Below are 15,811 nucleotides of genomic sequence, written 5' to 3'. Positions count from 1 at the left end.
GTGAACACTCTAAGAGGATTTTCTGGTTCTGGTTAGACGAGTTTAATATTAAGATTGGCATTTAAAAATTCTGGTTTCTTCTTTTAAACATCCCCAGGTTTTTTTATTTTAACTTTTAGACATATTTATAAGACAATGATTTACCAATTACTACTCAGAGCAGGGGTAGGTCAACAGAGATGTTATGATAGAAGTAAATAATGGAAAACCTAAGGCTGGCATGTCACACAAGGATGAATCGTATTTAGATATGTGCATCTAAGGTTGAAGGACAATATTAGTTAACCTGTGATTAGGATAATATGTAATTAGATTTTGATTTGATGGGATCCCTTTAGTCAATTAAAAAAAAAAGTTTAAAAGGAATTTGTGCCTTAGGCTAGTGGGGAACTATTTCAGTCAGAGGGCATCAGGGAGAGAACTGTAACACCCTCAGCTGTAATTCCTTCCCTAGGGTGCTTCTGGTGCAGTGCCACAACATGCCACTGCCTACTATGGTGGTTCTCTTGGACCGCTGGGACACAGTCTCCCACTTAGTCTCCTTGGGACACAGTCTCCCACTTAGTAATTTAATTAGGCAAAATTGTGCTTGACCCCTACAATCATGCAAGATACAGGAAAGGCCCACTTGAATGCTCAATATCATTGCCACTCAACAGCTGCAATTCCTGCTCCCACTGTAGTCAACAGAAGTTTGGCCACTAGCTTTAATGGGAGCAGGATCAGGCCATAAGCTGTTACTTAAGCAAGGCTTAAGCAATCAGAGAGCAGAACCCAGGATCAGAGAGAGACTGGCATTTCCATGGAGAGAGTAGAGATACAGTAATACATCACAAAAGCGGAGCTGAGATACATTTAAAGAGGATAGGACTGTGACTCAAGTGGCTATTTTCTATTCAGCAATTCCTTATAATTCTATTACTGACAAGGCCAACTGAACAAGAGGCAGCCAGTAGTGCAGCCTTATTTGTGTCACTCATTGATCAGAACAGTGGGAAATATTGATCCAGCATAGACCAAAGATAGAGACAGAGGATATTAATACTAGTTGAGGCACCAAACAGAGAAGCTTAGTTGGTTACTGAAGGAAGAAAAATAGCTTCATGCATATTTACACAGGCTAAATTTATCAGGCTTTTAAAAAGCTCAGGAAGTTCCAATCCATGTTGCATGAACTATGTACCTCGCATTTACACACCAAATAAGAATGCTACTGTGCAGCATGTCTGACAAAACAATCAGTTAACTCAATGTACCTAACAGTCTGATTCAAGTGGCTGTGTTATCAGAGCTTCTTGTTGATCTCTCAATATTCTAAACCATTATAGTTGGTAACAGAAAAACTAACTAGGCACTTTGGAATGATTGTCACAGAGGTCAAATGCTCCTCACTGTCTATACGATATGTATGATGATACCATAATTACAGTTAGAACACTGAAGTGACACTAACCGGTGATTTTATTATTCAAAATACAAAAGGTTAGTTTGTTATCTGATATTCTCTAGTTAACTTTGAATGCAGCTGCATATTTGGCAAATTATGGTAGATTCCCCTCCAATAAAGGCAGCGGTTCAAGAGAACCACAACACTGATGTATGGTTTTTGGTACATTTGGATGGTGATTTGATTAGTTGTAACAGTCTAACTCAGAAATCTGCAATCGTTCCCTAGAAAGGCAAACATTACTTACCCGCATCCCAAAGTGGGATACAAAAGTGTATTGAAGCATCTGGCACCTAACAGCACTGTAACAACAGTATGAGAGGACCAGGGTTTTAAATATAAAGCAGCATACACACTATGTGAATTTCCACCCTCTTTCAAGAATGTTACAAGAGTTATCCTGTAAGAGCAGAGAAAAATAAGTTGCTGGAAGTTCTCCATGATTTGTCAAGAGTTTTCCGTTTCTCTGCGAGACTTTTCTGAAGAGATGAAATAATGTTGTCCAACTTCACGGAGCGGGCGTATTGTATACTGTTATTATTTTATTGCACATCATGATCCATCTGTGATGTGACAATGGCAAGGAAAATAGAGCTACCTTCTTCTAACAGTAGACAAGGAACTTAGTAAGAACAAGGAAAACAGCATTATGCCTGAAGCTACTCTCTCCCTCCAGTTCACTGTAGAGCTTCTGCCCAGAATGTCCCTCCAGTGTGTTTTGCTTGGCTTCCTGCTACAGATGTAAAGAGCCAGTATATAGCTCCTTGGACCAGACTATATCTTCTGTGCAAAAAAACAAAATTCTCCATTGTTTTTTCATGTTAGCTTGTAAACTCCTAGTAACAGTTCCAGTGACAGTATGTGTTGCCTGACTTTGAATAAGTCATGAATTTGATAGTATGTCAATGGAAGTGTCTTGTATGTATTGCATCATGTCTCTCATTCCTAACAGTGCTCTGTCTACGTCAGGGCTGAGAGAGTGAGGAAGCAGAATGGGGGCCAAAGCCCCAGCGAGAGTAAATTTGCCTTGTTTCAAGGGAGCAATAATGATTAGGATAAAATGAAAAAATATAAAAATAAAATATAAAGTAAAAAATCTAATAGTTAAAATGTTGCAACTATTATATTATGACATCACATGTAAAGTTATGACATGGTTAGCGTTACAGAGCAAGCTGCACCTTAGACATTTTTACAGTACCTCTCAAATGCATCCCTCAGGCAACAGCCTTCACTTCCTTCATCTTTCTCAGACAGAGCCCCAAGAAACTTCCCTCTAGGGTCCTGTTACCAGCAGCTGATTAAAAGCACGCAGAAAAGCTTCTTCAAAATAAACATATTGCAAGGTGCCCAGACCTATCCCACAGGGTCTGCGTCTCAGTCTGGCTGCTTTCCACCTGCAGCTCCTGACAACTGAACACTCCTCCCACCCTCCAGAGTGTTTAGTGTCCTTTTGATCTTAGGCCCTTGGTAAACCAGCTGTGTAATTCTGGCTGCCCGAGCAGGGTGTGTTCCCATTAATGGCCCAACTCTCATTCTCTTACTTCCTTGAAGTTGAAGTTTGCCTCTGAGGTGACTTAGCTCTGGCCATTGCTTTGTTTTCTGTTGGTTTTTCATTACAGCCCCTTTTGATTCACTTCTAGGTAGCCAGACAGCATATCAAGCAGGTAAACTGAGGTACACTTAATATTAATACAAAATACAGATATCTTTCTTATTCTCCCTGTGTCATGTCATTATGAAAGTATGGTATGACCTAATATAATAGTTGAAACATTTATTAAGCCAAGTCAATAAAGCTGAAACAAAGTTATTTCAACCATATCAAACCTAAATGTTTCAATAAGGTCCAAATGGAATGCGATTTTGATTATTTCCTAAATGGAATAGGAATTCCAGGTTCTGACAAGCACTGATACAGAGACATCACACACAGGTCACAGCTAATGGGATTGTCAGGAATCAAAGACTTGCATTTGCAATCTAATTGGTGGATATTGTTGCAGATGTCAACATTAAGGAGATATGCACTTCTTTAGTCATTCTATTGCTGTTTCAGCTAGTCATATCTTGCCTCTGTGAATTAAGCAATAATATATAGTAAATGTGTGTACTTACTCGTATGTCATGACACAAGTCTAGGTCACCTAGACTCACAGCATTATCAAATTACTAATCATTTAAAGGTTTCAGAGTAGCAGCCTTGTTAGTCTGTATTCGCAAAAAGAAAAGGAGTACTTGTGGCACCTTAGAGACTAACAAATTTATTTGAGCATAAGCTTTCATGAGCTACAGCTCACTTCATTGGATGCATTCAGTGGAAAATACAGTGGGGAGATTTATATACATAGAGAACATGAAACAATGGGTGTTACCATACATACTGTAACAAGAGAGTGATCACTTAACATGAGCTATTACCAGCAGGAGAGCTGGGGGGGGGAACCTTTTGTAGAAACTTTCTTTATAAGGAGACAGAAAAATTACTACAAGTTTTAAAGAGGCTTAAAAAGACAGATGCACAGAATCATTTTGATTGGAATAAATATTGTAGTCCAGCCACATCTAGCTGTTAATAGCAGAAAAATCTTTTCTGTGTTTCTTCATAACTGCTAGAAAAGTCGATTTGAAAGTATGAAAGCTTAATGAGTAACTTTGGTTCTATATAAATGCAAAAAATAAAAAAGATCTGGTTTGAAACTTATCATATAGAACCAGCAGAGCAGAGCAAGTTTAATTTAGTCCACTATTCTTATTAATTGCCTATTTTAGAATAATAGAATGGATGACTTCAAAGCAAATGAATCAGGTTAGGGATTAAACTGGCTTCCTGTGTATTTTTCAGTCCTCACACATATCTTTTCCTTTTGCTGAAGGCATGCTTTAATACCTAGCAGCCTACCTGCCAGCTATCAGAAAAATTGTTCTTTACAGTCTGTTCTATCCAATGGTAAGTATTAATGAAAAAAAATCAAAGTTATGCAGGTTGTTCATAGGAAATAATTTATTTTGCAAAGTAATCAAAATGGTCCAGAATTATCTATTTTATTCCATGTGGAGTCATTGAAGAACTCATTACAATTCCTATTCGATACCTGTGGAGGTGTTTCCTCTGCTCACAAATGAGCAATAATCTGTCAAAAAGAAAAGGCTGTCCAAATACAAATGAAGGGCTGGATAAAATTTCATATATCTATATATGACACATACATTCTCTCTCTCTCTCTCTCTCTCTCTCTCTCTCACACACACACACGTCTATAGGACAAAATCCTGTTAACTGGGCTAAAAATTAGTGATTTAAATGAAGCTAATGGGATGCGATTATTCATGTGAGTAAAAGAAGAAGGATTTTTGTATATGATTTAGAGAGATTATTTAACAAATTTTGCTGTGTCCATTGGTAGTGGGACCTGAGATCCTTGTACTGCCCCCAACATTTGGGTCAAAATGACTGTACTGCCCACTAGGTAGTTAAGTAATATGGTATCCACTTTACACATGGGTGAAACAGGCAGACGTGAGTGAGTTGCCAATGGTCACAAAGTGGCACTGGTGAAAAAAGAACCATTACACTTTCCACATAAGTTGCACCTGTGAAGGGGAGAGATGCACACTATATTTCCCGGTATGTAAAAGGGACACAACTGGGTCCAACAAACTTTACAATTTCCTCTTCTTAGAAATTATTGCTCTACCTTTTGTGACAGGATTTGATTCCAATGGGAGTTAGGCACCTAAATATCTGTGAGGATTTGGACCTAAGAGACTGGTTACATGAACCTCTGTCCTGCCCTCCTGCTCAATACAAGCGTATGTGACTATCATGGAGCATTCCCTCTTTCCCTTTCATATTATGTCCTTTAGAGGCTTCCATTATGCCAAGGCAAACTCTGCACATCACTCAAGCAGTGGTGCACAACCTTATTACACAGAAGGGCCACATAAATCTAAGCACAGCCTTGTGTGGGCTAAATGGATCCTACATATTTTAATACTATTTAAAATATAAATCAATACAGGTGATTTTAAGTTTCTATTTAGATAGAAACAACCTATGTGCAGTATTGTCTATTTACACACGTGTATAAACTAAAATGAGGTAAACATAACAAAACGCTAATGAATCGCATATTAGCATATTGTGTTGAAGCAGGCTGTGGGCCTTATGAAATGCTCTGTTGGGCCACGTATGGCCCACAGGCGCAGGTTGGGGACCCCTGAGCTAAGACATACAAAAAATTCCCTTTTTTTAAAGCTCTCTCAGAAGAAGAATCACTTGTTCACTCATTGACTAAGACCTTGTCTAATAACAGAACTTGCACCGGTTTGAGTTGAGTGGTTTTAAAGATACTCCCTTAGTTAAAAATGGTGCAAGCTTGTTTGTAGACAAGGCCTTAGTTTATCAGTCCAAAGAACGAACCAAAATACATTACAAAAGGTCTTGCTGCCCCATTTCAACAATACAGCCAGAAAGGTTCCTGAGGGTTTAAATTAAATGGATGATTGTATTAAACTAGGATTGAATTAAGCAAAATTGACTTGTGTTTTACTTCAGAATCTATCAGTTTTTCTATTTGTGTATGATCCTCTTGTTTTAAAGATATTTTGTTTTGCAAGATAAACAACATTTGGGCAATTTAATTTTAAAGGACGGTGATATTTGTTGTTATGCTTTTTTACACAATAATTCTTGAAATAAATGGAAATTTAAAGACAACACTTTGTTCTTGGAAATAGCATTAGATACAGATGTAGAAAACAATAATTTGAGATCTACATGGGAGAGATAATATAATTCTTTATCGAAGGCTTTAAGGATGGCTAAATCAGAAGCAGTTCATATGTAAATAGGGATCAGGTATAGGGGAGTCAAATGCCTACTCTCTTCTGGGTAAAGCTGTAAATATCTGTTAACCCAATTTTGGATGGGAAAACGAGAGGAATATGGATTCTTCAAGTAGTAGTAAAGAAGAGTTCTCAACTAAAAATATACATGGGGAAGAAAAAGCAACTGCATGAGTCTTGAAATGGTTGAGCATACTTTTTTCTTTCAAGAGCAAAATATTTGTTTTAAAAAGAAAGGAAAAAGAAATTAAGAGATTCTGGCATGGAGGTCATTCTACCACATTAGCTTTACTGTAAAGTTAATGTGAAAAGACTATAAAAGCACAGAGCCATACTGAACATTAAGACAGGCCAGGGAATTCATAATTTTAAAGCAAAGCCCCTATACAAAATAAAATGACTTTAAATATAAGAAAGAAAAAGTGTTTAGCCTTGCCTCTTCTCTACCTGTGATAAAATGGGATATTTCCCCTCCTCCACAATGATGTGTTCTGTGCCTTGGGATAGGATGACTTACCCCCTTGATAGTCTATCTTAAATGAATGAATAAAAGCTATTGTGTCACATGATAGCCTTTGAAGCATTGCTTTACTCCTTACGCAACCCAGACTTTCTATCCTGATTGCTGCTCAGCAGGTGCCAGATCTTGTCAAAGTTTCATAGGTCAAAGATAAACATGAAAAAGCAGTCACAGCATAATCTGTGTACAAATGGGACATGTTGACAGGAGCATACAGCCAACAGTCTTTATCCCTCCCCAACATGGTGTTCTCAAACCAGACTTACCCTGGCACCTCACAGGTTTCAGAGTAGCAGCCGTGTTAGTCTGTATTCGCAAAAAGAAAAGGAGTACTTGTGGCACCTTAGAGACTAACAAATTTATTAGAGCATAAGCTTTCGTGAGCTACAGCTCACTTCATCGGATGCATTTGGTGGAAAAAACAGAGGAGAGATTTATATACACACACACAGAGAACATGAAACAATGGGTTTATCATACACACTGTAAGGAGAGTGATCACTTAAGATAAGCCATCACCAGCAGCAGGGGGGGGAAAGGAGGAAAACCTTTCATGGTGACAAGCAAGGTAGGCTAATTCCAGCAGTTAACAAGAATATCAGAGGAACAGTGGGGGGTGGGGTGGGGGGGAGAAATACCATGGGGAAATAGTTTTACTTTGTGTAATGACTCATCCATTCCCAGTCTCTATTCAAGCCTAAGTTAATTGTATCCAGTTTGCAAATTAATTCCAGTTCAGCAGTCTCTCGTTGGAGTCTGTTTTTGAAGCTTTTTTGTTGAAGTATAGCCACTCTTAGGTCTGTGATCGAGTGACCAGAGAGATTGAAGTGTTCTCCAACTGGTTTTTGAATGTTATAATTCTTGACGTCTGATTTGTGTCCATTCATTCTTTTACGTAGAGACTGTCCAGTTTGGCCAATGTACATGGCAGAGGGGCATTGCTGGCACATGATGGCATATATCACATTGGTAGATGCGCAAGTGAACGAGCCTCTGATAGTGTGGCTGATGTGATTAGGCCCTATGATGGTATCCCCTGAATAGATATGTGGACAGAGTTGGCAACGGGCTTTGTTGCAAGGATAGGTTCCTGGGTTAGTGGTTCTGTTGTGTGGTGTGTGGTTGCTGGTGAGTATTTGCTTCAGATTGGGGGGCTGTCTGTAAGCAAGGACTGGTCTGTCTCCCAAGATCTGTGAGAGTGATGGCTCGTCCTTCAGGATAGGTTGTAGATCCTTGATGATGCGTTGGAGAGATTTTAGTTGGGGGCTGAAGGTGATGGCTAGTGGCGTTCTGTTGTTTTCTTTGTTGGGCCTGTCCTGTAGTAGGTGACTTCTGGGTACTCTTCTGGCTCTGTCAATCTGTTTCTTCACTTCAGCAGGTGGGTATTGTAGTTGTAGGAATGCATGATAGAGATCTTGTAGGTGTTTGTCTCTGTCTGAGGGGTTGGAGCAAATGCGGTTATATCGTAGCGCTTGGCTGTAGACAATGGATCGAGTGGTATGATCTGGATGAAAGCTAGAGGCATGTAGGTAGGAATAGCGGTCAGTAGGTTTCCGATATAGGGTGGTGTTTATGTGACCATCGTTTATTAGCACCGTAGTGTCCAGGAAGTGGATCTCTTGTGTGGACTGATCCAGGCTGAGGTTGATGGTGGGATGGAAATTGTTGAAATCATGGTGGAATTCCTCAAGAGCTTCTTTTCCATGGGTCCAGATGATGAAGATGTCATCAATGTAGCGCAAGTAGAGTAGGGGCATTAGGGGACGAGAGCTGAGGAAGCGTTGTTCTAAGTCAGCCATAAAAATGTTGGCATACTGTGGGGCCATGCGGGTACCCATCGCAGTGCCGCTGATTTGAAGGTGTACATTGTCACCAAATGTGAAATGGCTCTGTCTGTGATCACCAGTAAAATGAATTCCTGCTCTGCTGATTTATTAATCATAAGTGTTAGTCTGTGGAGTTTCACAGTTCGCAGGTTAATGTGTTCAACTCAGTGGGTAGCGAACAAAATAGATAAAAAAATTCAGAAGAAAATGTAGCAGCACATAGTGCCCTTCATATATATTTATCCCTCAAATCCAGTGTCCTACTTCTTGAAATGACAGACAGTCCAAGCAAAAATATCAATGGGTTGCAATTTAAAAAAAATAGAATTGGAAGTTTTCATTCCTGCTACCTTATTTTCAGAATTTTTGTGGGGCAATGGGGGACACACAGTGGTATATATTGGAGTATATTTTTTTTACTATGTGATGGAAACTGTCCATTAATGAACCTTTTCTGCTAAATTTCCACATTTGCAGCAGAACAATATTACTCTTATGTACCTCAGAATTAGCTTCTAGTCTTACAAAAGTGTCCTACTGCATTTGTGGACTACTGTTCCAAACCTGCACTCACAGGTTATTCCTGTTTCCTCAGAAAACTATAGATTTGTTTGTGGATAAGTCCTTACTTTATTGCAGGATCAATTCATTATGCTCTGAAGAGTATTCCATCCATTGGAATGATTAGTGTTAGACCAAGTGCTGAAGCTTATTCATGCAAAACTCTTGGACGTCATGACTGTATTACAGTAACACCCAGAGGTTCCAGTCAGGATGAGAGCCCCATTACACTGGGTGCCATACAGATGTTTTAACAATGTCCCTATCCCATATAACTCAATCTAAATAGGGACTAGACATGACAGGTGTGTATGAGACTCAACTGAGAAGGTAGGAGAGGGGAGAAAAGGTTTGCAGCAATAAGAACACAGACTTGTGCATATTAGCTTAGCGTACAGTTTGGAAGCTTCATAGTTTTTGGGTTCCCCCACCAAATAAGAAAAATGAGTAAGATATCAATAAATCATGATCAGGTTACCTGCCTAGGTCAATAGGTGTTTTGCCTGATTTAGCCCACTGCCATTACTGAAAACAAAACAGAAAACTCTGCAATGCACATATGGCTGACAGATGCACGCATATACTTCGATGCTACAGTTGAACAAGTTACTCACTATCAAAACTGACTCCATTTTTTCTGGTGTTTAGCAAAAGGGAATCTAATTCTCTGGTTCAGCCATTTAGATTTTTTTTTAATTGCACTTTTATGCAAAAAAGTCATTTGTTTTCTCTAAGGTTTTCTGCATTGCTCCAGAACTACAAGTCTAATGTTTGAAGACTAATATTTAATTCTTTCTAGCTAAGGGAAATGACAACAGACCACTTAAACCATTATTCATTATTATCTCTTTATGAGACCATTATTAGTGTAGACAGTGAATCTCCATGGATTCTCTTTATTACTCTACCTTCTTCTCTATTTGTCCATTCCTTTTTCAGTAAAAGGCTTTTAGAGGGAAAGCCCAAATAGATTATAAGAAGCCCAGGGTATCCAACTAGCAGATCCACTTCCATTTCTTTTTGGCTGAAGAGTATAAATAAAATCCAATATCCTCTTTCAGGCTTTTTCCGTTTAATTCTGTTAATTCTTTAGAAGTTACACACTTTTGCTGTTATTCTGTAGCTCCCAGGTAAGAAGCATTTGGAACAGTAAATTTTCTGGCTGAAAAGCCCCTCTCTCTAAATCAAAAAGAAAAGGAGTACTTGTGGCACCTTAGAGACTAACAAATTTATTAGAGCATAAGCTTTCGTGAGCTACAGCTCACTTCATCGGATGTATGCATCCGATGAAGTGAGCTGTAGCTCACGAAAGCTTATGCTCTAATAAATTTGTTAGTCTCTAAGGTGCCACAAGTACTCCTTTTCTTTTTGCGAATACAGACTAACACGGCTGCTACTCTGAAACCTGTCTCTAAATCAAGAAAGTCATAAAAAGGGGGGGAAGTTTCAGTCTGTCTTTCTGAAAACGGGTAGTTTCTGAACAGTAAAAATAAAATGCTGTGTTTATGCTCAAAAATGTATACACTATTCACAATTTACTTTTTAAAAAAAGTTGTCATACACTAAATACTTACACAAAAAATATTTTTACTCATCAAATCAGGCAACTAAAAGAAATCAAATGTTTGGCTGGATCTCACATTTGTTATACATCCCAGAGTTTCAAAAAATGAGGATCGGGCCCTTTGAAGATACGAGCTATTTTAATACATGCCTGAATAATATATGTTTATTTAGTACAGCAACTAGAGCACATCTGTCAGAACCATTTCTAATAGTGAAGTTAGACATACAGAACCAGGGTCTGAACTCAGTTTTATCTGGATTTACTTTACTGCTTCAGAGGCTTCTGGATTTATACCATTGAGCTCCAGTGGCTTAGATGTCAATAGCTACTGGCTCATTGATGTACTACATTAATTAAAAAAAATTACAATAGAAACGTAGAATACAAAGTGTAACTAGTGATCAATGCAGAATGATAGTTGTTTGCTCCTGCCATGATCCAAAATGGAGCCTCCTTCCAAAAAGGCCAACTTTAATTTTGATTTAATTAATCACTGCATACATCAAATAGGGCAGGTGCTTGTCTGTGAACGGCTAATAGACAACTGTCTGAGACACAGACTTGTTTGGTACTTGGAATCACTCATAGAAAGACCCCAAAGAGTATGGAGCAGAGGACAAAATGATACCAGATCAAGTATCCATCACATCCTTAATGGAACCAGAGCTTTATTCTAGAGGCAGGTCAAATTCAAATCTGTTGTAAATCGGTGTAGCTCCCATGGAAATCTCTAAAGCCGCAGCAGCATGAACAGTACTTAATGATGTAGGTTTTTCTTTGTCTCATTCTACATTACAAAATCCAAGCACCTCACAAACAACTAATGAATTTTACCTCACAGAAGATGGGAAACAACCAGATTAAGTGATTTACTCAGTGTCACGCAGAAAATCTGTGACAGACCCAGGAGCAGAGAAAAGATTTCCTGAATTTCAGTCCAATGCCTTCACCACGCAGCCAATGTACCTCTCTCCACTTCCCTAGAAAAATGTGTGTAGGTAGCTGCTAAAGCGGTTCAGCTAAGACTGATCAGGCATTCAGTGAGTGTATAAAAGAAGCATAGCTAGTAAAAAACAGTTAACAGGAGTGTATAAGATAGAGCAGCCCACCATATCATCCCTTTATGCACACACTACCTTACACCTTCCTACAAATGATAGCCTGTATATGGTACTTATATGGCCCCTGCTACTATAATATTTGAGCACCTCATAATCTTTAGTATATTTTGTGACGCTGCACCCCATATTCTTCATAATTATATTATTATGTTATGATTATGGCATAGTTATGTTGTATTTATGCAAGATAAGTCATGTGAGATGTACTGGAAAGGTTATGATTTGCTGAATATGATTATCCTATTTGTGTGCACGTATCATTTTTGAATCTGAAGTTATGAATATTGACTATGTCTCTGCATTTCAAATGTAGTTACAGCTGGGGAATGCCCAATAGACAGGTTTCAGAGTAGCAGTCGTGTTAGTCTGTATTCGCAAAAAAGAAAAGGAGTACTTGTGGCACCTTAGAGACTAACAAATTTATTTGAGCATAAGCTTTCGTGAGCTACATCGGATGCATCCGATGAAGTGAGCTGTAGCTCATGAAAGCTTATGCTCAAATAAATTTGTTAGTCTCTAAGGTGCCACAAGTGCCCACTAGACAAGATGCTTTCATTCTAGAGAATGGGTGGGCAATGGGCCATTAGGAAAACAATAGGCCTTAGGAGAAGCTTATCTCCCACCTGGGGAGCCTTCCTGTGAATGCTCCAAACAGCCAGTGAGTGATGGCTGCTATGACTCTACAAGGACATGTGATGAGGCCACATGTCTCTAGACTCCATCTTGGGATGTCAGTAATTTTTCACAGACTGGTCTGGGGACCAAGCTTTGAAACAAAGGGTTCCTGCCATATGCAAAAGCTATACAAGTTGGGGAGTGACATCATCTGGGGTTTTTGCTCCCCACACAAAGAGACTCCTGGAAACACCTGAGGAACAAAGACTGAACTGGGCGAAGTGCTAGACCCAGGCTAAAGGGATTTTTAGCCTACGAATGGAACACCTGGGGTTTCCAAGCTGTAAACAAGTGCAGCTTGCCCCTTAAGAATCTGCAGCCTGCTTGTAGTATCTTCTCTTAGGGTGAGAATCTGTTATTCATATCCACTCCATTTAGTGAATTAAGTTTAGTTTCCGGGTTTTTTTTATTTGCTAGGTAATCTGTTTTGATCTCTTTGCTATCACTTAAAATCTATGTTTTATAGTTAATAAACTTATTTTTGCTATATCTAAACCAGTGTGTGGGAATCATTAATCAGGTGCAGAAGGCTGTTGCATATTCCTCACCACACTTAGAGAGGGTGTGAATTTTAGGAGCTTAGACTGTACAGTTTCCTGTGCAGCACAAGATGGTATAATTTTGGGAGCTATACGCCAGAGAATGGTGCATGCCAAGGAGCTGGTTGTTGCCCTAGCTGTTGCCTTCCTATATAGGCACTGGTCAAATCGCCTGCATGTATCTGCAGCTGGGTGTGTTCCTACCTGAATGTATGCTGGTGAAAGTGCAGGCTGAAGCCTGGAGGGCTTTGCAGCTTGTCACAGCAGTACAGTGTAAGAGGGAGCCCAGGCTGGTGGATTGGGGGGCTCAGTGGTACCTTACTTCCAGAGGGGAACCCATCACATATTTATCCTCACAACACCCCTGGGAGACAGAAATAGTACTGTTAGTCCCACTTTGCAAATGGAGATCCAGTGCACAAAGTCACAGTATGACTTGACCAAGGTCACACAGAGGTCTGTGGCAGAGCAAGAAATTGAGCTCAGGTCTCATGACTCCCACACTAGTGCCCTAGCCACTGCACTGGGTCACTCTTTTCTTCTCTTTGGCTCCTCGGCACATAATTTACACTTGCTCTGGTCACCCAATGAATTTCATACAAATGAAAGCAATATTATGGTATCATTTACACCTGGTGTTCAACTTATGCTGCTATTCACTATTGCCTCCAACAAACCACTTTGCAAAATTTAATTTTCTTTCATCTTTCTGATGATAAAGTTAATGTTTTTGTACCCACACTTAGACTCAATTAGTGCATGGGACTGTGATGAACTGCAGTGACTCCGATGTATGACTCGGAGACTACTTTCCCCCTATGCTGCCCTGGAGAAAAAGATTGGAATGGGGAGAATTTGTGATGTTCCTGCTTCACTGAATTCAGCATATGCCGCTGACTCAGAAGCACTCATGGACAAGGAGTGAGTCTGGCAGAAGTTCTCATATAGCTGCATTACTGCATGGGCTCCAAATGCAGTGAGAGGTAGATCAGGTAGAGCACCCAGAATGTTATAGATAGTAGCAACATAACATTTTCCTACCATTGTTCACATTTCAGCAACTTTTCAGAGTAGCTGCTACTGGAACCAAATCTGAGGTATAGCCTTGAAGGAATTTTCTTGTTTTTTCCTTCCATGCAGCAGATCAGATTAAGTCTATTTTAAGTCTGCCAATTTACATTAACATGTCATTTGTCTATGTACCATGAAAAATGTGCCTTAAGTTACAGTGAGGTCCATGTTTAAGGTCATTAGTCTTGAAGCATGGAAATGAATCAACAGTTTCCAGATTACTGACAGACATACACAGAAATAAAGCAAAATATTGTCTACGGGAGCTGCCTTTTCTTGCCTTTCCTACAAACTCCCGTAACAGCCAATCCTTACAGCAATCCTTACAGCATTTCAGCTACAAGAGGAATGGTTAGGAATCACATGTCCTTAGCTGGAGGTTAGAGAGTTTGCTGGTACATTTGGCAAACCCAAGTCAAATGGAATGGATGAGAAAAATGACTAGATAAGGAAAGATAAAAGACTGCTGCACACTACTCTCCCAAGCTTACAAATACCCCAGTGACAGATCTGCAGTATCATTCAGGAATCTTCTAAGTGAGTAAGTCACTCTGAATTGGATTGTTTACACAACTGCTGAAGTACAATACAAACATACTTTTCTTTTAAATGCCCATTAGGACTCTAGATAATGAAAGATAGACAAAGGTTCTATCCTAGGATTGCAAAAAGTCCTTCAGCATTCTAACCAGGTATCCCTGTGTAAATGGAAATGGCACAGATTAGTGAGCTGTAACTCACAAGGGTAGGACAAGAATTCTTATCATGTCATAATGTTACTCCTACGGGAACACTTATGGGAAGCCAGGAGATACCAGTTTTACCTTGGGGTAAGTGCCACCACCTAAAGCACAAGACAATAAAAACAGCAGAAGAAATAAATAAGGCAGAAATGGAGCATGTCAAGAAATTTGATTCTGAATCAGCTACATTCAGGTATGTAACTTCCCAAATGATAACAAGAGGGTGAGATTCAATAAGGTTGTGTCATGTTTTACCATCAGCTCTAAACCCCAGACTCCAATAAAATTAAATACTAGTAACTTCCAACTCTTGTCCAATAGATACCAGCATAATCATTATCTAGCTGAAGAAAGGGAACTGTAAAATAGAGGGCAACTTTTCCCCCCAAGTGTGGAACTGCACCCACAATTACTGCATTTATTTGGGTAAAATTACAGGTCATCTCTAAAAAATTGGCTAAGAGAGCTCCTCTGAAAGCAGAGAAATTAAAAGAATCAGATTTTTAAAGAGTTTATAAAAAGAGGGTTGTACCTCTACAGTCATTCAGTGGCAAATATTTAAAAAAAATAAATGACTAAAGTTAGGCTCCTAACACCATATTTAGGTACCTAAATAGGTGGCCAGATTTTCTTAAATGCTAAGCACCCAGTAGCTCCCATATGCCAGATACTTAGTGCTTAAGAAACTCAGCTCACTCATTCAGCACCTAAATATGAACTAGAAGCCTAACTTTAAACACACACACTTTAACATCTTGGCTGTGGTTCCCACTCGTTATCCAACCTAGGAGTTAAAGAAAATTTCACAGCTAAGAAAATATTCACACACAAGAGGAAAGAAAATATCCACTAGGTATATAAAAGCCATAATTAAAGTGAGAATTTTGTTTCAT

The sequence above is a fragment of the Dermochelys coriacea genome, chromosome 3 (genome assembly GCF_009764565.3).
Source record: "Dermochelys coriacea isolate rDerCor1 chromosome 3, rDerCor1.pri.v4, whole genome shotgun sequence".
NCBI lineage: Eukaryota > Metazoa > Chordata > Testudines > Dermochelyidae > Dermochelys > Dermochelys coriacea.
The sequence above is the reverse complement of the archived record's forward strand: the minus strand, read 5'-3'. Positions refer to the sequence as shown.